Genomic DNA, 26,036 nt, shown 5'->3' on the forward strand with positions numbered 1-26,036 from the left:
TTGTTAAAATTAAGTCAAGCATGGGCTTCAAATTAAGATGCATTGCTGAATACGGGGGTAAGTCTCGCCATTGAAGAAGCACGCACCGGTGCGAGCGCGTCAACTCTTGGTCGCAGGCACCAGGCTGATTCTGAGCGCCCTGCCGATGTAGGTCGCCAGGAAGAAGCACTGAGCAAACGTGTATAACCACGTTTAACAGAGCTTTAGCTCGTACAACTAGGTTGAAGCTACGTTGAACCCCAACGAGTTTTCTTGTTTGCTTTTCAAATCTGAGTCAGAGAGTTAGCTATCAGGGGACTTGGTGTAGGTGTCGCGCCATTTGTTGCAGGTGCAATTGCCAGTTGCGATCACGTTGTATTGGAAGAAGTAGGAAGAAGAAAATATATGCTGATCAAGGCACACCTCTTGAAATATATGTTAAGGAAGCCTTAGTAAAATGTCTAAATAAATTCTTCACAACTAATGACAGAATACAATTTTGTTTCCTTTCATCCTATGCAGCAAGTAATCTCATGGAATGTTTATGTTTATCCACAATAAAGGTCACAACTTTATTGTCATGCAATTTCGTTTCATTTCTTCTTTGCTTCGTTCGCAAGCTATGCCGAAACGCAAGCTCCAATTCAGGCGGATACAGTACGTCAGACGTTTGCGCAGTGATGCCTCAAAAACGAAGGCGATGTATGGTGTTTGCTGAGGGAAGAACGGCGATGACAGGTGATTTCACAGAAAGGGTACGACACGTATGCAGAAGCGTTTCTGAATTCTCTACCTCTCCTGTTAAAGTAGGACATGTCCATTCTAATGGATTGACCAAGAAAGAGCACACCCCTAGTCGCACATAACAAACGGCTAAATAAAACGATCCATAAGTAAAACGATCCATAAAATGTAATAACGATCCATAAGTAAAACGATCCATAAAATGTAATTTACCAGCACAATAACAAATCGGTGTGCCTTGGAGATACACGCGAGCTGACATAAGATGTTCACGTTTTATCTAAGAATCGTAGGGCAACGTTACATACAGGGTGTTCAAAATTAAGCTATCTGGTTTTCTTGAAATTAGGCACTGGGAGCCACACGAAGATCACCTGTGGATATAAGTTATGTAGCCAGGGGGACACAAATTGAGATGATAACTATCAGTGCTAGCGACGTAATTTACTAATATTGAATGAATAGCTTTTTGCTGACTGCAGTAAGTTGCTATGTTTGTACTGAAAAGTTAGAGGCAGTCGTGTTTCTACGCAGTATCAGTTGTAAGAATTCTTCTAGCGTGTCTGTGCTCCGAGATATCCGACTCCAAACTTTTAATTGTCGTTCACATGATTACGCATGCAAGATGGTTAGGATCGGTGCGAAGCTCCTCCCTGAGGTGACGCGGCTGTTGCGTGTGGCGTTTAGTCTGACAATAAGACGGAGGCATTGGCAAGTTGGGCTAGTTGGTAGAAGTCCATCTTGTAATACGGGGTTACTGCGCTATAAGCTCATAGACAACAGAAGTAGAAATGGACAGGACGCGTGCAGGTACAACTATACCTGTGTCTTTTCCCTTCTCGGCTGGTGAAATAAGAAATCGAAGAACCCTGAACCGCTGTCGTAATAGGCGACCGCGTAGCCTGTAATGGTGGTGGCAGCTGCCATGCTGAAATTATGGCGCGAGCGGAGAAGCCGGAGGGCCGTGCGCGTGCGTAATCGTGACAAGACAAGCGGACATGATCCTTGCCTGGGCTACGCTAATAAACTGACATTTATTCAAACAAAGAGCTGCAACTGCACGGCACAAGGCGCTGTCATATCTTTATTTCGCCAGCCGAGAGGGGAAGGGAAGAGTTATAATCTTTGCCAATGCCTTTGCCCTGTTGCCAGACTAAACGCCACACGCAAGAGCCGCGTCACATCAAGGAGGAGCTCTGCGATGGTCCTCGCCCTCTTGCATGCGTAATCATACGAATGGCAATTAAAATTTTGAGTCATATATCTCGGAGCACAGAGATGCTAGAAGAGTTCTTCCAAGTGAAACTGTGTGGAAACACGACTGGCTCTAACTTTTGAATACAAACATAGACACTTACCGCCATCAAGGAAAAGTAAATTATTCAACTTTAGCTAATTGGGCTACTGACAGCGATAATTATAATTTCAGTTTGTGTCCCCCTGGCACACATAACTTCTTTGCAAACGTGGTCTTCGGTGCTTCCCGGTGCCTAATTTTAAGAATGTCCTCAGTGTCTTTGTTTGTTGGCTGCTTATATAGACTTAAGATAGAGGCATGTACAGTTGCCGCTAGGTTATAACTGAAAAGTTGATGAACTTCTTGAAAAGCTACTCTCTCTGTTTACTTTCACACATGCTTTCGTTCGCGTTATATAGGCCAGTGCACTGGCTGTGTGTTAGGAAAACTGCATCGCCTCCATGTTAAATCTGGGCAAGATGGCGGAGAGACGCATATGTTTATTTTAAAGCGTGTTTTGCTTAGTTGTTAGCCCTAAGCGCACAATAGAAGGGAAAAAAGTATGCAGAAGCTACACTGGAGTTGTCTAAGTATCCGTGAGCATACCCCCAAATTTTTGTTCGCGCACCCCTAAATCTCAAGTTGGCCCACCCTCAGTATAAGCTGACCGACGCCCTAATTCAAATAGGCTCGGCCCAAAATTTCAAGTTGGCTCACCCCCAAATCTCAGTTGGCCCACCCCTAAATATCAGTTCACCCACCCCTACTATAGGCTTCCCTATGCATATTCTACGGAGCGCTATGTATCTCCATGTGTATTCATAAATCTCATCATATTGGTGTTCACTCTCAATATATTTATTTCAACTGTTTGTTTCCTTTGTAAAGGTACCAATCATCTACATTCACACTAATAATACGATTAAACGTTTTAACTTCGCAAATTACGCGTATGTGTGCAGATACGAGATATTGCACTTTTCGCGTGGCGTACATATTTTGCTGGGGTACTCGCCAAATAATGATTACGCATTAAAAAGTTTGGCCGATACCTACGACATGCTGTCAATATTTCACATGGACGCAAATCTCTTCTCTTTAACATGGCCGGTTTGCTGGCCAGTGTGTTGCGAAACTGCTAGGCCACCAAGCAAAATCTGGGCTGCTATACTCTTCCGGTGGCGAAGCGCACCGCAGAAACACGCACACAAATGCTGAAAGAATGGGACGACAAGCCGTCGGTTTGTCATGATGTCGAACTAACACGCACAAACAGCGACAATTCTCTACTTTTCTTGTCGCTATATCAGTTCACGCCGATTGATGCACGTAATGCTCAATTTTTTTGGTTAATCGAAACGATGCGCGCGCACATGGCGTGGCGTTTGCGACGTTTGGATTTTGCTCCATTTCCTGCGCATCCGTACGTATGTATGGCCAGTGCACTGCAATACTGCGATATCGAAAATAGTTCGTCAAAGAAGCTGAGCAGGAAAGTGTCATACACTTATTAACCACTGCAATATGTAAACAATAACATTATATTAAAAAAATTTGTTATAAATTTGACAATTCATGTCGATGTAAGCGTGTATTTGTATGAACGCACGTTCGCGCTTGACTCTGGCGCATTCCTGTGGTTTGTATGGGCGGTCTGCTTGACTGTTTCCTGCGTTGCACGGCTCTTTGTTTGCCTCGTTGACATCTCTTTGATACGTTCCTGCTTGTTGCTCGCTTTTCACGGGCTTCTTGTCACCCCGAAGATCACCATAATCTCCTCCGACTCCTCCACATCAAAGGTGAGTGAGTGTTTCGAACACACCTTGTTCATTGTAACGCGATAAAGGAAATCGCTGAAGTGTGTGTCTTGCGCGCGCCTCTGTGCTCGTTTTCCTTCCTAGTAGTAACCTTCCGTTGCGAGAAGTTGTTGCACAGCCCTACATTTATGGTATCGGGCAGCGGGTTTTTTCCTGGTTTAACTTCACAGTGCGCGTGTGGCGACGTAAAGAAGCTATGTGGCGCTAGATATAACAGGGCATGTTATGCGCCACGAATTTTTTTTTTTTTTGTGCGGTGTTCGAGCACCGATTGAATTAGCCTTTTTAGTGAGTGCTCGTGCTATTCTGCCGTTTTGGTGGGCAACAATGCGACGTGAAATCGTCGAAATTGTACTGTAATCGCAGATCCTTCGTTTGCGTCATGCCGTCCAATCCCATGCATCGACAATATGGCGTGCCGGAGGTCTTGTAGCAGTGGGGCTGAGGGGGCGGGGTGGTTGGATCAGCGAAAGTAAGCGAAGGACGTATCGCAGTTCGAATGTATGCGGCTCGGCGTTCGCTTCAGGATCGAATGCCCACGTTGCTGCAAGGCCAGTTACAATGCTCGCGCGGTTAGGAAACGTATATGAGGCTAAATTTGTAACGTCGGAACCTGCAGACTGAAACATGCGGTTAGTGAGACTAAACTGATCAAGGTTGGGAGGCCGCGTTTAGTGACGCTTTCTTTTGTGCCTTCCTAAGCTGTAGAAGCGATGACATGTTGGTGTATTAATGCAATGAACATTGTAAGCCCACTTTCTCCTGTAACTTTAATTAGAGGCGCCTTAGCAATACGGTGTGTTCCTAGATTATTTTAGTGCAAATCTCACTGACTTCGACAGTCATCGTAATGTAGATTCCACCGTAATGTTCAGATGTTAATGTGCTCGATGTGACCTTGCGGGGTTTCGGCAGCAATTAACTACATGTGCTAGGTCAGAATTTCTCTTGTGTACTCCTTAAAATTTATTCCATTGATTTACGTGTGAGAACCACGATCTTATTATGGGGCCTGCTCTAGTATGAAACTGCAGATCAGTTTTTACCACTTAGATTTCTTTAGCATGTGCCCAATAAATAATACGAGGCTGTTTTGCATTTTGCCCTCATCAAAATGCGACCGCCACAGCCGCGATTCGATCCCGCGACCTCGTGCCTGTTGATATATACGGAGTGCCGTAGTCACTACGTCACCACGGCGCCTAGCTGTCTGTTCCTTGTACCGGTTGAACATCTTGAAGGGGCAGCGCGAAAAGACGATGACAGAAGGCAGGAACACACAGGACATCGTCTTTTCGCGCTGTTCCTTCAAGATGTTCAACCAGCACCAACTTGTCCAAATGTCGATCCTCCCACGATCCTTGTACAAAGTGTGGGCGTCTCTTTTGCTGGCTATTGTCTTAGTTGATCCTGTGGCGATTCGCCCAGTGCTTAGGGTTTTTGAACGTACACATTATAAGAAAAGTTTAGACGCATTGGAGTGTATATTTGCCACACAACAATAATCGTCATCTGTCTTGCCCGCATTCCCTTTTTTGAAAACGCTACGCTCGTTACTTTCCTGTCGGGAATGCTATGTCATGCTGATAATGCGCATGCCGTTCGTTACTGGAAAGTACCGGGCTCGCCGCGTTAAAGAAAGGAAATGCGGACAAGACAGGTGACGATTATCGTTGCGTGGCAAAAATACACCCCAAAGGGTGCAACTGTATTTAGAGTGCACTCTTAAACAAATGTACACCCTTTGGGGCATATATTTGCCACAAAAACAATAGTAATCTGTCTTTCTTGCGTTTCCTTCCTTGGAAACGCTGCGCTCACTACTTTCCTGTAGAGAATGCTCTGTCTCGCTGATAACGGGCATGCCGTTCGTCAAATGGAAGTACCGGGGTCACCGCGTTAAAAAAAAAAGAAATGCTGGCAAGACAGATGACGATTATTGTTGTGTGGTAAAAGGGTGTAATTTTGCTTAACAATGTAGGTATAGTTAGTGCAACTTATATGAATGCTCTGGGCCACGCAGTACTTTATTCTTATTGTGCAATAATATATTACCCCGCTGTATTGACCACCAAGGAATCAGTAGGAAAGCTGTGAATGACGAAACTAACTTTTTATTGGGATAACTTATTGAGCCCACAAGTGATACTCGAAGGGCAACGATAGTGGCGAACGCAGCCGGCGATGTTCTATATCTTATCTGCTAGTCGAGCGCTTTGGCTTTCATACATGAGTCATCCAAATTTCGAGAGTAATCGCTGGCGCCCGCGCGTCATCCAGAAAGTACTATCGCGCTCAGTTAGAGCTACACTGCGGGAGCGCGTGGCCAAGTGCACTGTAAGGCTGTACAGTGGCGCCGAGCGAGATATGCTTTCGAATTATTAGGGGAGGGTTTGGCTGTTCCTGCGAGTGCGTATCGTCTCCACTTGCTTGCATTCACCGTCGCCCCCTTTATTTCAAGCAACTTTTTGCCATTTATTTGGCTGGTTCATTCTGTCTTTACAGAAGAAAAATTTGGAGAAGGTACAGCGACTTTGCCGCCGCCGAGAGATTGCGTGCGAAATTTATCAAAGAATGAGTGCTATACCTTCCTCGAAAAAGGGAAATGCAAGTGCTTTTTACTTAAATTCAACATTTTCTGATCGCGTCATGATTCTAGCGAAGAGGGAGACCCGGTGACTACACGGGCCGGGCAATACCTTCAGTAGATAGTTTTAGCAGAGCTGTGCGGCCAATGTCTAATGCGTTGTGGTTGATATTACCGTTCCGGGACTCGCTAACAGCATTTTTTCTATGCCGCAGTAGCCGTACACGTTGCTTGTTTAGCGGAACTACGCTGATAATACTTTCTGTTAACACCAGTTGTCAACATATACCCTTCTCCAGCTATTTCGCCTAGAAAAGGGAGAGGCACGAAGCACTTTTCTTGGATACGTCAACGTGAGGACGTGGGCGGTGCTCTTGACCAAGAAGCTTAGCTGGCTTCTAAAAAGATTTGGTGATCATCAAAAGAGAGCAAAATGCGGTGGGAATGAAAAAAAGGCTTCCGATATTTATAGGAAAGCGAAAGCTGCGCTGCTTTTTGGTTTCTTTTATTTTTATGTGATAGGAATTGCCAAGTATAGCAATGATAGTGAATAAAAGCCAATTTCTCACAGTAAAAGAAATTAGGAACAGAAAAGTAACACGATAATCACGATATATTTTCATGGGGCCACAAAGCAAATACCATAGTGAACAAGCCCTAGTCAATTATATGAATATCAGTGTAAATAATCCATACTGACTACATTCAGAATGCATAAAGAAAGAAAGGCAAATCTGTAGTAATAGCAGAAATAATAGCATTTTTTACGATGAAAAGAAATATTAAAAGCAAATACAGGAGTAACGAAAAAGAAAAATAGATAGAGTGGTCGTCACGCCTGAGTAGTGGGCCATGGCCCCTTGAACGGCAATCACGTTCTGCGTCCCGGACGTAATCGACGCGTAGAGACTCTCAATGAAACTGTGTTCATTTTTGAGGTGCATCCATTTGTCTTCTACAGCGCTCCGTGGCTCATCAGTGGATGAACTGTGCAATCATCTTTTGCAAAGCCTGAACTTCCTTGTACCCCATATGGCCTAAACGATGTTAAGGTCTGCCCATTTGCGACCCACCTGAGATGCCGCACCCCTCGCAGCCTCAGGAACTCAACAACCTGTGCAGTAGGAACAAGAGACAGGTTTTGTTGGAACAGGAAGTCTCTGTCAAGAAAAGGACCGTCCAAACGCGTAAGGGGTTATAACCTAACCGATGATGTCGCAATACTTTGCCGACGTCAGCGGTCCTTCAACACGATGCAAAACGCCAAATCCATCTCGGAGCATAGTGGCACAAACATTGACAGCAGTACGGCCATTCGGGGCGACTTCCTTCACGTAAATGCGGTCGCAGCGGGCGCTGACAGGGCGCCGCACGCGTTTCTTTTGGTCCTAGCGTATCAAAGCGCAGCTTTATTTGCCTCTTCCTTCGACTTTCACACTGTTGCTGCTGCTGTTGGCTGCTGCTGCGCGCACACCACGTCGAGGTGTGGTTCAGAGCTTGTAAATGGATGACAGGCGCGATTAAGGGAGGAAAGGCGACAGGAGAAACTCGTTTTCACCCCACCGTGTTGAATGTCCACAATGCCCTCTGGAGCTTCCTGGCCGTCGCCACATTAGCCGCTTGACTGCAGTAATTATCCGTGACACCCCTCAGAAGCATTGCAGAAAGTGCGGCGCTTCGTTTTCTACTAACTTGCTAGGCCAGAGGGGACGCAGAGAGAACTGTAGAGAGGAGAAGGAGGAGAGGGAGGAGAAGAGAGCTTCCATATAAGATAGGGGGGAGGTGACGTGAGAGGTAAGGAAATCCCACTACTATACAACAGTGGTTGCGGGGAAACAGGATAAGCTTAAGTTCAAGTTACGGTGCAGTACGTTGCTGCTATGTCTGAAAAATAAGCTACATGCAATTAAGTCATGCGGAAAATTACGCAGGGCGTGCAAAAGCAGAGGCGCATTAATTAAAGCGCACCACGGGGTACAGGAGACACTTAGGAAGTGGTCGACCATCAAATCAACACTTCTGCTCCTGCCGCGTGAGCTTTGCGGCTATGGCATTCCTAGAGGTCCTGGATTTGATCCCAGTCGCGGCACCCGCATTTCGACGGGGGCGAAATAGAAAACGCACATGCACTTAGATTTTGCGACACGTTACAGAACATCGCGGTGTCAAAATTAATCCAGAGTCTGCCACTACGGCTTGCCTTCTGATCCGAGTGTGGTTGTGGCACGTACAACCGCATAGTCCAATTCAAGTTTAATACTTCTGCCACAATGCGATGTGCCATGTGAAGAAATGACAACGCTCAACCCTCTGAGAGAGTATAAAATATGGCGCACAACAACGCCTCATGCAAACACCTCTCCCTGCGTTTTCTGTGTACTGCGCAGACAAACAGCAGCGGTGCACGCAAGGTAACATTTAACATAAGCTCACCACTCTCGAGTTAGCCTAAAAGTTGAAGAAATTGAGCTTTAGCCGTCAACACTGCCGCTAGTTATCGTCATTCAAAGCATCCAGCACGGAAAGCTTCGCTTACATTGATTCCCACAGTGCGTAGGGTCTGCACATTTTTATGAAGGTATACTCGTCGTAAAAAAGTACAGTTTTCCAGTCATCCATGGTCCAGGAGACGTGTTCGGTCGCAAAGTTCAGACTCACTGTCTTGTTTGCCTCGGAGAGTGCCTTCGAGGTTTGTGAATATTTAGAATTTCATTGATGTATATACAAGATAACCGGGGTCCCAGAACACTACCCTAAAGCACTCCCGCTTTAAGTGTTTGTAAATTGGAAGCGTGATTACTGATGACCACCACGTGCAGACGATACATTAACTAAGATTCAATAAGTTGTAGAAAAACACTTCGAACGATGCAATCACAACAGTTTTTCCAAACCTTTTGATATGACGGTATGACTCCGATTCGATCACCTCCCTCGAAACAAAGCACAAGCTATTGTATATGTTTCGCAAGCCGTTCAGAAGCTTGAATTTTCAAATTATAATGGAGACAAGTGGAAATCAAAGTTAAGTGCCGATACCAGAGAGGATTAAATAGCTATATTTTCACCTTCTGAGTCACTGTTTGCTACCATTTTTTTTACTGTCATTCATTTGCTTCAACAGAAGCTCTGTGAAACTGCTTCCATGGTGATAAATCTGGCAGGCATACCTATTTGTTTCTCTTTACTGCTAGTTAGGGCAGTAATTGATTTCAGATTATATCTTCGCTTAATTCTTTATTGCCTACTTCCATGATTGAATATTCGTACTACTGGACAACAGTTGTTTATCCCATGAGACACTGCATACATGGCACTGGAGACAAGAAGCAATAGCCGTCAGAAACGACAGCTTGACAAGCCGCAAGACTGTGTGCATTAAGTGCAGCGTAATCGGAAGAGACACTGTATGTCATTGTGCAATACAATAATGAGAAAAATTTTAGGTGGGAAATAATTTTTCAAAGAAACATTTCATGAGGCAAAGCTTCCTCGTGGGCGACAATCGGGTTTCCAACGTATACTCGACACTTCTTCACCCGGAGTTGCAGCGACAATTGCTGCTCTGATGATTAGGATTATTGCCGCTCTCGTTACTAGGATGATGCCAAATGGCGAAAAAAAAAGAAGCGTGCTTCGTGGGGTTATACAAGGAAGTGTAAACATGTTTCTACGACTGTAATGTAGCATGACTGTCACCCAGCATGAAGGGTACCAGCCAACATTGTGCATCTGCATGCCCAGAAAGTGACAAAAAGAGAAAGAGCGTAGGAAGGTTGGCTGCAAAAAGTATTTTTCCGCTATCCCGCGTGGAGGAAAAAATAGGAGAGGAACATATGGGAAAGGAAGCGGAAGAGACGAATAGAAAAGAAAAAATGAGAAAATCGTGCACCAAAATCGAGGGCGGCAAGCATTACTCCGACAAGGCGTACATCAGCCAATAAAATGAAAAAAAAAATTATCCACCCAAGTGTAGCATTATGTCGGCTGTTGTGCTGCCAGCATTCAAACAATGAATTAATTATAGATTCATTCACGGATGGTATCATCGGGGTATGTGAAAGCATGTAAAACGCTTTGTATTTAAAACTGTTTTCGCAACACGCCGGGCCGCGCCATGCCCAAAAGCCGTACATGTGGTTCCCCTTGTACGAAAACTTGAGCAGCCTTTTCAGGTGACCCCAGCTAACAAAGTAGAATAGCGAACAAAGCACACATTTGTCTCCCACGACGGCGAATTCACTCCATGGTCTGATACGAACAATCAAAAAGAGAAAGCGGAATGTAGAAACGAAAAGGCTCTAATTTTGCTGGCGGCCGCAGACAACTTCTGTGCTTTGTCAGCTACCTTGTCACTGAGAACTAACAGCCGAGGGAGAAAAGAAGATGAGGAAAGCGCAGACGGAGAAAGAACAGTAAACTTCTGCCGAATTTTCAGTTGCTACGCAGTATAGGGGAAAAAGCGGACGTCTGTAATAATATTTTGCTGCCCTCAGCGGTGCCTGGTTACTACGCAATCTATTCTTTGGTGAGCGGGAATTTATTTTCATATTTTGTTGCATTCCCACTTTTTCCTAGGTGTTGGGTCCCCGTACGGCACTATTTATGACAGAGGGAGGATAGTCCTGTTAATTAAGAGCTCGAAAAAAACCGCTGTAGCGTGATAGGCGGAATAACCTGATCGCTCGGGTGATTATGACAAGCGTACAATTTCAAACGGCGATGCGATGTTGTAGAATCGCGTCACCTTTTTAGCTGAGGAGAAAATAAACTGCCACTCGAATGAACAATTTCTTTTTTTTTATTTTGACATATGTGATTAGATAATGGCTCTTCTAGAGGGGCCGGCTACTACTAGGTTTCGGCGCGCGAAAGAAAGAATGAACGCAGATTGCCAAATTAAGCGCCGTTGAAGACATCTTCACGTGAAGCGTAGACTGACTTAGGTGAAGCATATATATATATATGTTTTCAACCTGGCTCAGGTATGGACACTCGTGTCTCTCGTTTGAGCGCAACGCCTGCTGTCATTTAATTGGCGCTCTTGTGTCACATTAGCTGCAGGTATTATCTCCGACGGCTCCACGAGATATATTATACAGCTAATCCTCTCGTGTTTAGCGGAAAATAAATTAAAGGCGTGGAGTAAACGTTCGACAATTAATGTATTCAAATGAATCTGGGGAAAGAACAAGCAGAAACAAAATTATTGTCTTGACATGCAATACTAAAGAAAGCAGCCGCAGCAGTGCCAAATTATTATCTTTGTAGTGTACAACACCGTTCTCAGCCGAAACACCAAACCTACGTAAAAGCAATAATACCAGAGTGAACATAGCGATAACGCTAATCGATGAGCTGCAGCTTGAAACTTAAACCACTTCCCACTTTTCTCTTTTGAACCGAGACTCACGCAGCAACTACAGTTTTTGTTGTTGTTTCTGTGAAATTTCTAACATAGAATCGAGAATAAAGGCTGCCATACATGTCTTCTTTATTTTTATACTGTTTTTTGAGCACGCAATGGCTTCAATTACGCCTTAACACATTTGAAGTCCTTTCGTGATAAAAGCGACTATAGTACGCGCAATGAAAATTTGCTGTCAGTACGTACTGAGTTACATTATATTTTGATGATATCAGGGGTGCAAGAACTGCTGCTTTAGCAGGGTCCCAAATCTTTAAGTGGCTTGGTATTCTTCTTCTGCGACGTCTCTCTGTCGCTCTTAGTATAGTTATCTTTTTCTGTCTAGCCTGAACCATAATCGAAAAGCTATTCCTGTCTTCAGTGAAGCTGCCAAATTGATAAGGGAATTCTTATAACGAGTTTGCGGGATTACATTCTACCTTTGACGGCTCACTTAATTCAAGTGCCAATCCCGATGATGCAAGTGTTCTTCGGTTTAAATAGACGTTAACGGAATTCGTTCACAGCAGCCACGCTCACAACACACTGTGATGTACTGAGATGTTGACTTCCAAGAAATAAATGCGCAGCGAATAAGGGGGTGTAGCATTTTTCAAGGCGCCCTCCAAACGGCTCATTCACATGAGACCTTATTTCATGAAGTCGAAGACGATCCTCACTACGATTGAAGAAACGGATATACGGTGTTTTCTGCGAGATCTCTGGGATACCATAGGTTAAAACAATGGGGTGCAAAAAAAGGCCACGAGAAGCAAGTTAAATGTGCAAGACCGCAATGCCTCTGCCATATCTTGAACTCACGCCTTATAACCAATGCGTAAATTCAGGTTGACTCGCGCCCCATTGAACAATTGACAAGGAGCACCCAACCATGGTCTAGCTGGGTTTTTCATGTAAACGGCATGAGCGCGCGTAGCGGTCACTCAATATGACAGACACGCGCAGTGAAAAAAATAATAATAAATGAACCTGTCGCTCACAGTGCAATCGAAGAGATGAAAATGTACTCCGTGAGACGACATATTAGAGGAGAAGGATTATATATATATATATATATATATATATATATATATATATATATATATATATATATATATATATATATATGTATATATATATATATATATATATATATATACATATATATATATATATATATATATATATATATATAATAATAATATGCTCAGGTGAATCCTACATGATGATACATGCATGGTGTACATTAGACAGCATAGCTTCACTCATTTACACTTTGTTTTTGCTACATACGCACCATATGTACTCTGATAAATTAAACACGCAATTAGTAGTCGTACTTTACGAATTTTCTGACGCATTTTGCTTTGAGAAGTGCAATTAATTCAATAACGCCTATGCGGCACGCGGATGCCGTGCGTGGTTCGAGATGCGTGGTTCGAGATGCGTGGTTCGGGATCATTTTTCTCTAACGGACAACGCTGGCGCCGACAACGGATTTTCTGCAACACGGGGCCGTTAAAGTTATCGCGTCGATACTTCGAGAAGAAAGGAGGGGCAAGCACAAGGAGGGTGAGGGATAGCAGAATTAAATATGCTTATAAAGAAGCAAGTTCTAGAAGGTGCCAGAGGAAATATTTCTTGCACTGTAGCGCAAACTGGTGCAATGCAGCAGTGAGCTTTGCATATATCTGACATGGTGCTTTTACCCGAGGGTATCTAAAGTTTATGCTGGGATACCAAAAATTCTGTTCGACGACCACTCTGCCAAATTAGAAGCGCGTTTTACGTTTTCGAAAGCAGACAAGGAAAAAAATCAGTGGCGTTTTACGTTTTCGAAAGCCGACTAGGAAAAAAAAAATCTCAGTGGCAGAACGATGGAAAAAGCTGCGTAAACCATCTCACGATGACTGTCGATCATAATGCGTGTAGTATTGAATGAATATAGCGACACAACGTATTGTAACCGTCGAGGTAACCGTCGAAGCATTGTAACCGTCACACGTATGAGGCGTGTACTGAAGCGGGGTTTTTCTTTAGCGTTTCTATAAAAACACGCGGTGCCATAAATAGCCGTGGCCTGTAAAGGCCATGGCGCGCCGCTGCGGGCGCACGCTCACAAACGTGTGATGTGGGTACCGGGCTCCTCACTCGTGCTTCTTTCTGGACACGCTTCCCCATCTACTGGCACTACCGAGAAGTCTGCGCCTGGCCTCCGAGATCAGAAGCGTAGCGCGCCGGTGCCTGCGAACTCTGGCATTTTTTTTCTTGCTGCCCACTCAGTGAGCCAAGTTGGTGAATGGTTCATTTAAGAGTGGCACATACCCGAGACATTCATGGCGTAGCTAGCAAAGCGTTGGCGTGAAAGGCGTTCATTGCAAATGGGACACACCCATTGCATTTGTGGTACAGTCTGATAATGAATTGGGTTGCGGGCCTTCAGGAACCTTTGTGACACGGGTTGAATTCCACTTAGCATTGGAGAATGCCAAGTTAATTTTTTTTCATATTAGAGCGGCACACTCGCAGTGGTGCATACGTAATTACTGAAGTTGATGTTTAAAACGTTCATTGAATAGCGCCACACACCTATTGGTGCATGCCCAGTGACACAAGTTTGCATGGAGGAGGTCTATCGAAGATCAGAACAGACCGAATGACACATGCGTGGTGCTCCAAGTGGGCGTCAAAGAGTTTCTTCAAACATTCGTAGCTACCCAGTCCCCAACTACAGTGACCCATTTCAGCATGAAAGAGGTTCGTTAAGAGCCACACGTATGTACACACTGGCACATACCCAGCGACGCCAGTTGGTCCGATGGTTGGTTTCCAAACCTGTCATCTCTGCACAAAACAGATCTGACCATTTCAACTCTGACTACTCAGTGATCCAGGTAGACAGGAAAACAGTTAGATACAAACTTACACAGATGCAAAGATATGGATACATACACTACAGAAAGTGCGTAAAGCATCCTGAGAATGCTGAGTGAGTGAGTGAGTAAGTGAGTGAGTGAGTGAGTGAGTGAGTGAGTGAGTGAGTGAGTGAGTGAGTGAGTGAGTGAGTGAGTGAGTGAGTGAGTGAGTGAGTGAGTGAGTGAGTGAGTGAGTGAGTGAGTGAGTGAGTGAGTGAGTGAGTGAGTGAGTGAGTGAGTGAGTGAGTGAGTGAGTGAGTGAGTGAGTGAGTGAGTGAGTGAGTGAGTGAGTGAGTGAGTGAGTTGGCAAGGCGTGGCAATACATATGCCTAAATATATATGGAAATTTTCGCTGACGGGAACGCTAGCGCAGGAGGCAGATGCCAACACCGGATTTACTGAGACACGGGGCCCTTAAGGTTATCGTGTTAAAAATATAACTCCATTCCAACCACTAAAAGTGCATGTGCAGGACGTTGTACAAGTGTGAGCCCCCAAACTGACGTTAGATGACGTTGCACAAGCACCACCACCACAAGCGACGTACGTCACGCGCACAAGCCCGTGCGTGGTAGTGCAGCATACAGCCTGATTATTCTAGGCCGTCGGCCAAACGCAAACGCCTTATTGAACTAAATTAAGGTTTAAAGGTTAACTGCGGCACAAATTGCGTAAAGTACGACTTACGCACCAGCTGCAGACATGATAGCTTCGGGCTGTTATTGGCAGTCGCGGTAGCTTTAATGGTAGAACAGAGCCCCCGTAATGCGTAAGATGTGGGTTCCTGCTCCCACTTGGCGGTGACAAATTCTCTTTTCGTCTATTATTATATTCCTTGACCTTATCATTTCTACATTTAAATGAAACATGGCAGTTATTTCTCACGTTGGTTTTTTGTACAATTGTGACCACCAAAAAGTTATGTGGATTCCAAGCGCTGAATGTTTCGGTGTAAGCGAAGCTTAGGTGACCGGGCATCTTTCCTAAGAGCGCGCATGCGATGAGAGATGCGCAGGGGTTTTCGATGACGAATGCATCTCGCAAGTGTCTTCAGGCACCATGGCGGGCCCTGCAGAAACGAAACACAATGCCATCACCAACCAAAGCACCTAACTTCCGGAATCACAAGGAAAACTTTACTAAGCATGATATCTCATATTCTATCTAGGGCCTCATTCCCAGTAGTCTTTTCGTCCACCGCCAGGTGACGCCAGCTATACAGTTAGAAGCCTCTCTGCTCCACCGCCCGGTTATGCCACCCTTCCGTGCGCGTTGGGGTTTTGCTTAACCGAATAAATGCTGACGGAGATGCCACCGTGTGCAACAACTGCCTTTTGCACTTGCTTTTTCCGGCTGCCGCCAGGTGATGCCATGGACAGAGCAGCCGGCTACTACTTTAGAGTACCCGCCGTCAATTCCAAGTGGCCGATAAGATAAAGGGCGAGGAAGTGTCTACTTAGCGCAAACCTGAGAAGAGACTAAGCGCTCGAACGACCGACCGACCCATGAAATCATGGGTTGTTAATGAATGATTGATCCAAGAAAGTTCCAAGAAAGGTATAGCAGACTGGTTGATCCAAGATCCAAGAAAGGTATAGCAGACTGGTTGGAGATGATACTAGCCACAATCTTAAAATGGGTGTAGTGTATGCAATGGCACACCCCACCACACCACACCGCACCATGCCATACTGTGTACTGATCCATATGGACGCTGCCCAGCTAGAAGTAAGAAAGCGGCTGAAGGCCACACGAAAGGCAACGAAGGACTCCAGAGAGACATAGTGCACTGTCGAGCTAGAGGAAGAATGAATAAAATCCTAGGGCTTTACGTGCCAATACCATGATTTGATTATAAGGCACGCCATAGTAGGGGACTCTTGTTTAATTTTCTCCACCAGGAGATCTTTAACATGTCCCTAATGTGCAGGACATGGACGTTTTTGCATTTCGCCTTCAGCGAAATGCGGCCGCCGCGGCCGGGATTTGGTTTCACGACCTCGTGCTTAACAGCGCTCAGCGCCGAAAGATGACAATAAAGTGTATGGTGCCCTGTGTCTGGCCTTTTGGGCGTCGCTATTGGAAATGACAAAGTAAGCTTAAGCGTATAAGAAGTTACAGCTTGAGTGTCATTGTTAACAAACATTAGAAATAACTCGGAAGCAACTTTTTCGTTTCTTGGTTGGGCAGTAACTAGCGTATGTAATTCGGTACTGCAGAAAGGGTTGGGAGCCAAAGACCACAATTTTTTAAAAGAAGTTTAGATTGGTTGCCCGGATGTTCTCCTTTGGGTGCCCAGATAACGGCTTTGGCTTATGGCTGAGGGTCACTCGAAAGTTGCCGACAACGGGAGTTAAAAGCATTTCATGCTTAAAAGATCGTGCCATCTCGGATCATCTTATTCATCTCGCTGAAATTGTCGAGAAGACAATCACAGAAGTAGGCACTTTCAATGAACAGTGAACAGCTCCTAATTTTTTAATATTTATTTGCGTAGCTGTAGCTTTGGTAATAAGTGGTGCTAGTACAGAACGACTAGGGGACCGGGTGTTTACGCGTGCAACACCTTTTCAAAGAAGGCGTCTTCATTTCGCAGCATTTTAGTGTACATTGCTGTCTCACTCCATCGCTTATTCGCGGAATTGGGACTAGCGAAAGTATACACATGGAGTACAAGCATCCTGGAACAATAAATCAGATCGCAGAAATCATTTCTCAGACATGCACTGTTAAAATACGCGTAGCATTCACCGAAATCCTGGTGAATTGTGACTGTGCATAAACTTTGAGAAAGTAGACAATGTAGGATTGCACGCATTTCAGTCTCACCGAACGAAGTTTCTCCAGGAGGCATAATATTAGTAGTCCCTAAGTCTCCCGTGGCTTTGTCGACGCAAAAGAAGCAGAGTTTGCGGGAGTGCGGTCAACACAAATTGTAGCGCTTTCGACAGCATCTCTTCAATCTGGTCTCTTCTGAAACGAAGCCTCTTTTAGTATCGCGCAGCTATACACCCTACTCTATTCCATCAACCTTATCAGTTTACCCTGTGCTATTGCCTGCAGCAGTGTTTCCGTCCGCATAATTCTGGGCATCCATTTTCTCAAGCGATGGAATTTAAGAAGCGACCAAGCGCAGATCGCATTCTTGTCGTATGCTGCTGTTTCACTCACTCGATACGTTGGCATCATATTTGCGGTAACGCTATCCAAGTAGGGCTTCTTTGCACAGGTATAGATAGGTTGGATGTGTGATTCAGAAATTCGTTTTTCTTCTGTATGACTTTCCTTGACAGCTAACTCTGCGAAAGTTGCGTTGCAGCAAAGCGCAGAGAAACAGCGTTAGAACACAACTGCGCAAGACAGGATAATGTTTAAAGAACATGCGCTAATGCTGAGCTGTTTTCGAAGCTGTGAAGCGACTAAATGAGAATATCGGCTCAAGATTTCCTTGACCTCATTGAGTGGCCTCTGCATATGCAGTTGAAAGGAAGCGGTTATTTGTACTGCACGAATGGCTAGTGAATTGCTTTTCGAGTGCTTCAATTTCTACATCATAAGTGAAGTTCCCGGATCAGGGACTTTCTCAATTCGACGCAGATGAAGGCCTCGTTAGTTTTACCAAACAGTAAAGAGGAAAGTGCAGACGAAGGGGAGTTGTTTCGCCATTAACAAGAAGTTTCAAGAAGTTAGGGTTCTCCGGCATAAAAAAAACAGGCACTCTTGGCAGCTTGAAATATTTATGCACCTTAGTCAGTAAGCGGCGATGACTTTTAATAGAGGCTCATTGCGGCAAGCTTAAACTTCCACAAACTCACATACGTGGGAATGCTTGCGTATCACGTGACGGTCGAGTTGCCCTTTTCTGTCGTATTTACAGAAGAACGACGCCGGAAATCTTACCCTGTGAAGGCTGCAACACTGCACTACCTACCTGTTGATGTTTTTTTTTTATTCCCTTTTGTTATTTCCCATCGTATGTTAATATTATTCAGTCTCTTTGTAGCTCAGCGATACTTCCGCTCCAAAGAGATAATAAAGTGATAAAACTTCTATCTGCTCACTTCACACAACACTGCAGTCTGGTGCGCGTTCTTGGCAATTTTCCAAGCTATAGACCAGCTGTCGTGTGACTTTCGCATCTGACCAATGGTGAACTTTATTTTCATGTGCCGTTGAATTCCGCTAGTTTAATAGTACGAGTTTGCACCCGACTTTGTTTTGCGAGCCTGTAATTTCATGCCTTAAGAGCATAAATTATTGCCCCTCTATGAAAACATAATTTGCCCAAGATCTCCTATTTATTTATTTATTTATTTATTTATTTATTTATTTATTTATTTATTCAAACAAATGACAGGCTCCTTTACATGGGAGCATTGTGTGAGTGGGACAATATATATGGAAATCCTTAAAGCATATGAGCAAATACATAAATAGAAGAAAAACGTTATACAGTTGTTAGCGACAAACATCAGACATTATAGCCTTAAAATCAAGGAAAGCAGTTATACAAAGTTTAGGTATTTAGGAATGTGGCTATATAAAAACAGAACACAACTTGGCTCAGATCTAAACAAGAGCACAGTTTTATACATGTAATACAACATTAGAAAACATTTTGTTTTGGTAACAGCACATAAAAACAAAATATTACGTAAGTATGGCGGTTATCCTGTCTCTAAATGCGCTAGTATTTCTGGTGTTTGTGACGTCATCAGGAAGGCCGTTCCAGTGGCTTATGACACGCGGGAAAGCAGACATGTTAAATGATTTAGCATGACCAAAAATTCACCGCAAGCTACTACCATTATGAAGACGATGTGATATGCGGCATGGCTGCGACAAGAGCAGCGTGTTTCTATGAGGAGTGAACACCATTTTATATAATAAGCAAAACAGTGCAACCGCTCCAGGCAATTCTAAAGATGGAAGCGATAGCGTCATTTGATGTTAGTCACGCTGGAATGGCGCCTATAATTGCGAGCGGTGGAGCGCGCAGCAAGGTTTTGAACGGATTCAAAAGAGTCTGTTAATTATGCTTAGTAGGGTGACATAATAGGCCAGACAAATTTAAGTTGTGGGAAAACAAACGTTAAGTAAGCTAATTTTCGGGTCTCAGGTGGCGCACAATGAAGATTACGTTTTAGGTATCCGAGAGTGCGGGAAGCCTTAGCTGCTATATTATTTGTGTGTCGTCGAAGAAAGGTTGGGAGTATAGCGGATACCGAGGTATTTGTGCCGATGACACTGGGTGATTGTTAAGCGAGTAGGTGAACGTGGAGTTTGATAGTTTTCAGCTGAAAGTTACTAATCCACATTTTCAGTGTTTACTGTCATTAGCCATTTAGCGCACCATTTTGTTGCAAGGTCCAGATCCTTCTGTAGCACAAGATACTCTGTTGGATTAGAAATTTTACGGCAAATAGCACAATCAGCTGTAAACAAACGAATGGTAGAGGCAATATCTGTAGGTAGGTCGGTAATGTATCCCAGAAATTGTAATGGACCCAAGACACTGCCTTGGGGAACACCAGGCGATACCTCCGAGATGGTGATGAGCAATCATTTATGCAAGTGAATTGTTTGCGAAATGACAAAAAAAAAAACATAATGTATGACAGTGTTAAATAATCGATGTTTAACACGGAGAGTTCGGAAAGTAAACGACAGTGTGGTATGCAATCAAATCCTTTGGAAAGTCAGTGAAAACACAATCCGTCTGATGGTTATCGTCCATATTAGATAAAGCTTCATGAGTAATTTAGAAGAGTTGCGTATCACGCGACAGCCCTTTCCTAAAACCATGTTGATGAGGGTAAAAAAAGCTGTTTTGTTCAAGATACTGCGCGACGTTTGATGCCATATGTTTTAGTAGCTTACATGAAATACTTGTTAGAGATATGGGCCGGTAGCTACTGACATTTTTTTCGCCAGATTTATCTACTGAGATGATTTTGCCAATTTTCCAATGGAAGGGACGTTCACGTGTTGACAGAGACTGCTGAAAAATGTTATAGAGGATTAGGCTGCTTGAGGTTATCGTGAGTTAAAGAATTTCGGCGTTAAATTCCGTAAGCGCCAGGGTTAGTGGACATTTTAATAGTATTGATTAAAGACGTGATGGCTTCAATGATTAGTTCGATTGGGGTCATATATCTGTCGCCAATTTCGGCGGTGGAAGGAATACTAGAAGGATCTTCGAGGGTGAACACTGAAATAAAATAATTACTAAAAATTGTAGCACTTCTTTTAATTAAATTTCCGCCGTCATCCTGTAGAGCTATACGGGCCTGCGGGCTATGTGGGGAAATTGGGCGTCTGAATTTGTTCGGGTGGTTATGTCATGTCTTTCGAAACGCATGCTTGAGCTAAACTAGGGCATTTCCATTGATACCATCTCAACAGGTATCTAAATGTGAGGGTATAAATATATTACACAGTTCTTCTCAACTTTTCTGGCAATAAAAACGAACGATTTGTGAGTCAAGATACTGCATAACGTAAGTACTTTGGTACAATTTACAAGTGTCGGACGACAGATTTTCTACTGTAGAAAAAGTACCCTTTTGACACATGGCTAATCGAAGTTGTTAGTCAAATAGGGCGTGCCGTTTCTTTATTTGTGGACGCAGACTTTCGCGGATGGTTTTTGAGCTTCCCCTCTTCTCGATGACGTGTGTCATATCAACGTATCGAGGAAAGGATGACTTCCTGCATTATTATTATGGTTAACCTTGTACTTCAGTTGCTACCACTGGGCGCTCCCGTATGACAGATAGCACTAAAGGAGCAACGAGTCCAAGAAGTTGGGCTTGATTATTTATTATGATGAAAATGTTACCGACAGATACGTCACTGACGTCTCTACAATGTTAGCTTATTCTATGTGAGGCGACACGAGCCCTTAGAGCAGCAATGCACCATGCTGCGCACATGGCGCGGAGATATTAGCCCAACAGTAAAACAAAAACATATTAAAACAAATGTATGTGGTACTTCATACTCGTTGGAAGTAAACATGAGTCTTCGAGATGAAGTGGCAGGATAGTATTTTTTAAAGGGATTACACATAATTTGTCATCGACGTTGGGCTTTAATATTAACCGCCACTTTGACTGGTATGATTGTATTGGGCCACCAGCTGCTACGATTGCCCTGCGTCCGTGCCATGCTGCAGAGTCCCGACTTCGTAATTCTGGAGGCCGTCCTAAATAACATTTTCTTCTTCTGCATGAAAGGACGACTAACGCGCGCCTCTGCTCTGTCATAATTAACATTCTTCTAGGTTAGGCAGGATAGGTAAGGGGTGGGAAAAAAATAGAAAAGCTGTATTTCCACGCTCCACCAATAGAAAGCGTAACTTGCACAAACAAACTTGAGTCGTAGTACTTTTTCTTGTCGAAAGTAGGCTGCTCGCACGTATTTTTAAATGTTTGCTCTAACCAACAACCTACCGAATAGTGCAAGGCTTACTGCGTATTTAACCGACTATTGTGGGACTATTGTGGGCATCATGGGTTAAACTACATTTTTTTGAGGACGTAAACCTTACTATTTATCTATCAGAAAAACTGTAAAAAGAACATTGAAACTTTTTTTTTATTTTGTTTCATATCATACTCTGCATACTGGCGAAAGTTGGGCTAGGGGTGTTTTATAATACCTGACGAAGGGCCCCTAGCCTACCATCGGTAACTTAGTTACGTGCAGCTGCAGCATAGGATTTGCAAAATGATATACATATTGATGGTAACAAAGACCCTAAGATGCATTACACTTCGTGATAGGCCTAATAGAAGGTTTATCAGTGCAGTTTACAGACCGTGGAGTAGTCTTACATAGAAATGTTCTGTCAAATATTACGTACTCTTGAAATGCATTTTAGAACGCTGATGTGGCACTAGTTTAGATAGCTATATACGTCATGCACCATTAAATAGGGTTCTTATAACACAACGAACGTTTCGACGCTGTTCCCAATAATTAAAAAAAAGTGTCGCTATCGCTGCTTGCAGAAGAATTTGTCACTTCGTTCCTGAAGTATTAAATCAAAGTGTACGTTCATCTGTACTCACTTTCCTGTACCATGAACCATTTCCTGCCTGTCGGTCGGTCGGTCCGTCGCTGATGCTGTTCTCGCCGAATATATTCGCATTCGCTTACGCAAAAATTAACTACGTTCGGTGGTGGGACTCAAACATCGGTCCCCTAGCACAGCACCCCGATGCTCAGCTCATTAAGCGACATGTAGTTCTTTTTTCTTGGTATTTAATAAAAATACAAAACACAAGTGCATAAGTCATGTACAGAGCGGCCAGATCAGCCATAGTGCCGTACGCTAAACACAAAGACTAACGACCACTTGCAGTTGGCTGCCACCTGTCCATTGTGATTATGATTTACATGTTACGGCAGATACCCAGAAAGGGGGATTGGAAAAGAAGCGGGTGGTACATTTTAAATAAGTAAGAATAAATAAATAAATAGAAGCAAATATAACATTTGTCGAGCTGCGCTGCATGAGTACGGCAGAGCACACGTGCGTACCAGTTTGCTTTACGCCAAAGATTGAGCAGTCAAATGCGAAGGTTTGTAGCACGTTTCATTACCCGCTTCTCTTCACATAGAGTGGAACGCGTGCGTTGAATCCACGTAATTATTTTTTTATTATTATTGGGCTATTCCGCGTGAACTGTGAAAACCTTAACAGCCAACCAGCTGCAATTTTTCTCTTTAAATATTGTAAGACGAAAAGTAGTTTCATGACAGATTTTTGGCAAAAGAAGAATGTTCTCACCTGTTCAAGCTCACCTCTACTTTCGTGTACGGCACGAAAGTATATATCGTAGAAAGGCGTAGCCAGAAACTGCGTTTAATTACTAAAACATGAACACTGCGGTATAAGAGTTACAAACAGGGATAAAGTGCCTCAGAAAGCCTGGCCAGACTTTCTGAGGAACTTTATTCCGCTTCTAATTTTTGTACCGCAGGGTGCTAGTCCATCTGTAAGCCCCCTTCTTGGTTTTGAATGATGTACAGTTAGTTCTCTCAGTACATGGAAGATAAGATCTTACATTTAAAATTGCATTCATCATATATAAGTCATTCCTGCATTTTTAAGCTCTTACAAATGGGCTAACGGTCCATATTTGAATTTTTTGTTTTCAAAAAAAGAATTGATTGATCCCAAAAAGGAAATGTTGCATCAGCTGAGCTAAGAGCGAATAGCTATTAAAACAATCTTTATGGAGATATTGTTGCGACATTGCGCAGCGCGGTAGATATTTCGCAGAAAAGCGCAGGCAAGAATAAATATGCGAGATACTTTCGGTTTGTCGGTTGTTTAGCCGCTAATGAAGCACTGAGGTGGTCTTAGTAAAACTAGGGTAAATAGCACCTCTGATGACACAATGTATTGTTTGAAAACAGAACAGACTATATCAAATTACATTTACATTTAGGCGGGGGAAATTCTTTTACAATTCAAAGCAATATATAGTTTGATAAACCTTTCTCAATTTGGAAACAAAAGAATGCGCCATCATAAGTGATATTCAGTGTATTCGCACTACAGGACACTTCAGTTTTCTGCTGGCTGCTAGATATAAGTTAAAGATTATTTTTTGTTGATTTATTGTTGCCTGTGCGCTAGAAAAAAGGCGTAAAGTACAGTTTACGGGCACTTTCTGATAGGAACTTTGTGTTTTTGTGTGAAGCAAATTCTCGAAAATTAATGTGATGATGAACTAATTTGCCCTTACCTACGGACCTTTAGAAATAATGTAGAAATGGCTAACAAACGATTAATGCAGTTTTAGATGCAAGTACTACCTTACGCTTCCCGCTATTGGAACGGCAGTTGGTGACGCTTACAGTTTTTTTTTGCCTTTTTTTTTCTATTGGAACGGCAGTTGGTGACACCTTTATTGTGCAAAATATCGTTTCTTACGCGAAAGTTCCGGTATTTGAAGTGTGGAAAATTTTGCTCGGGAGAAATATTTCATAAATTTACTTTTCGTGTTATACGCAATCGCCTGAAATTTCGTTATAGAAATCGCCCATAGTCGAGCATCAAGCTTGGTACAGTGGCATGGAAAAACCTAATAATATCTATAATCGTCATCATTTGGGTTTGTGCAACGTAAGAATTCCTTTCACGTAATTCTAATCTTTTCTTATCATCCAACACTCACGACCTACCAAATATGATGTAATATAATCCGTTCATCAGCCAGGCCTTGGTCTCAACCAGTTTAAGCAACAGAAAGCTACAATAGAATGTTCATTTAGGTAGCCTATCTACTGAATTGTTTGAATATATACACCGGAAGATTTGCCACCCGCCACGGTGACTTAGTGTCATCGTCGTAGTGCCGCTAAGTAAGAGGCGGTGGGTTCAATTCCTGACCGTGGTGGGCGCGTGTCTATGGGGATGAAGTAATAAAATGTTAGTCTAGGTGCAAGTTGAGGAACCGCAGGGAGTTCAAAATTACTTCAGAGTCCCTTAGTACAGCATGCCTTGCAATCATAGTTTGGTTTTGGCCCGTAAAAACCTAGAATTTTGTTTACCCTAAACTTTTATTTTATTTGCCAGAAAATCCCAGGTGAAATGCTCTACTGGCAGTTCCGCAAGCTTGTCTGCGAACAACCCCTTCCGCAGACAATAGAAAATATGATCACAAATAACAAAATACAGAGGCGCATTGCGCTAAATCACAAAGATGGGAAATTGGAGAACATTGTAAGGTATTCAGCACAGTTGAACTTAATTTGCATGTTTTCGTTCTGCGGTTGGCGTGGAAACTCCGAGTTAAATAATTATGATAGTATTGACGAACGCTCAACGTCCAAGTGTATCACTTGACCCTCTAGAATGGGGCTGCACTTATGAAGACGGAGCACTGAAACAGCTGCCGCCTCAGTGGGTATGTTACAGTACACCGGCTTTCCTGCTGGGGTTTTCCTGAAGTATTCACTTTAGGTAACAACCTGCACTCGCCCTGTATAGCTTCCAAACCAAGCTGATACGCTGCTCACTATGCCTAGACGACATGCGAGCGTTTGCGTCGTATACGGACAAAGGAAAAACAGAGCTGGAAACTTCCTGGAATACTGTGTGCTGTGGGATACTTAAGTGCTGCAGCCTTAAAAGGCGGTGTATTCTGTAAGAGTCCGCCTAGTGGAGTGTAATTCGGCCACTGTTGATTGGATGCTGCTGTATGAGAGAGGAAGAGACGAGCGGCCCTAGCCAATCAGCAGCGGCCGAAATGAACAGAATAACCCCCCCCCCCCCACCATTAACAACTCTTAAACGAAGCAGGCAAAGAGTGAGGCGCTGCATGTGTTTAAA

General features: G+C 43.6%; 1 long non-coding RNA gene across 2 annotated transcripts in view; it reads left to right on the forward strand.

The window, feature by feature from the left end:
- The first annotated feature begins 3,592 nt into the window (after positions 1-3,592).
- LOC135904581 (uncharacterized) overlaps positions 3,593-26,036 on the forward strand; it is a 374,630-nt gene continuing 352,186 nt past the window's right edge. For both annotated transcript variants that reach the window (XR_011514298.1, XR_011514299.1), the window contains exon 1: positions 3,593-3,759. This is a non-coding gene — a long non-coding RNA (uncharacterized lncRNA). The remainder of the gene's footprint in view (positions 3,760-26,036) is intronic.

The sequence above is a fragment of the Dermacentor albipictus genome, chromosome 4 (genome assembly GCF_038994185.2).
Source record: "Dermacentor albipictus isolate Rhodes 1998 colony chromosome 4, USDA_Dalb.pri_finalv2, whole genome shotgun sequence".
NCBI lineage: Eukaryota > Metazoa > Arthropoda > Arachnida > Ixodida > Ixodidae > Dermacentor > Dermacentor albipictus.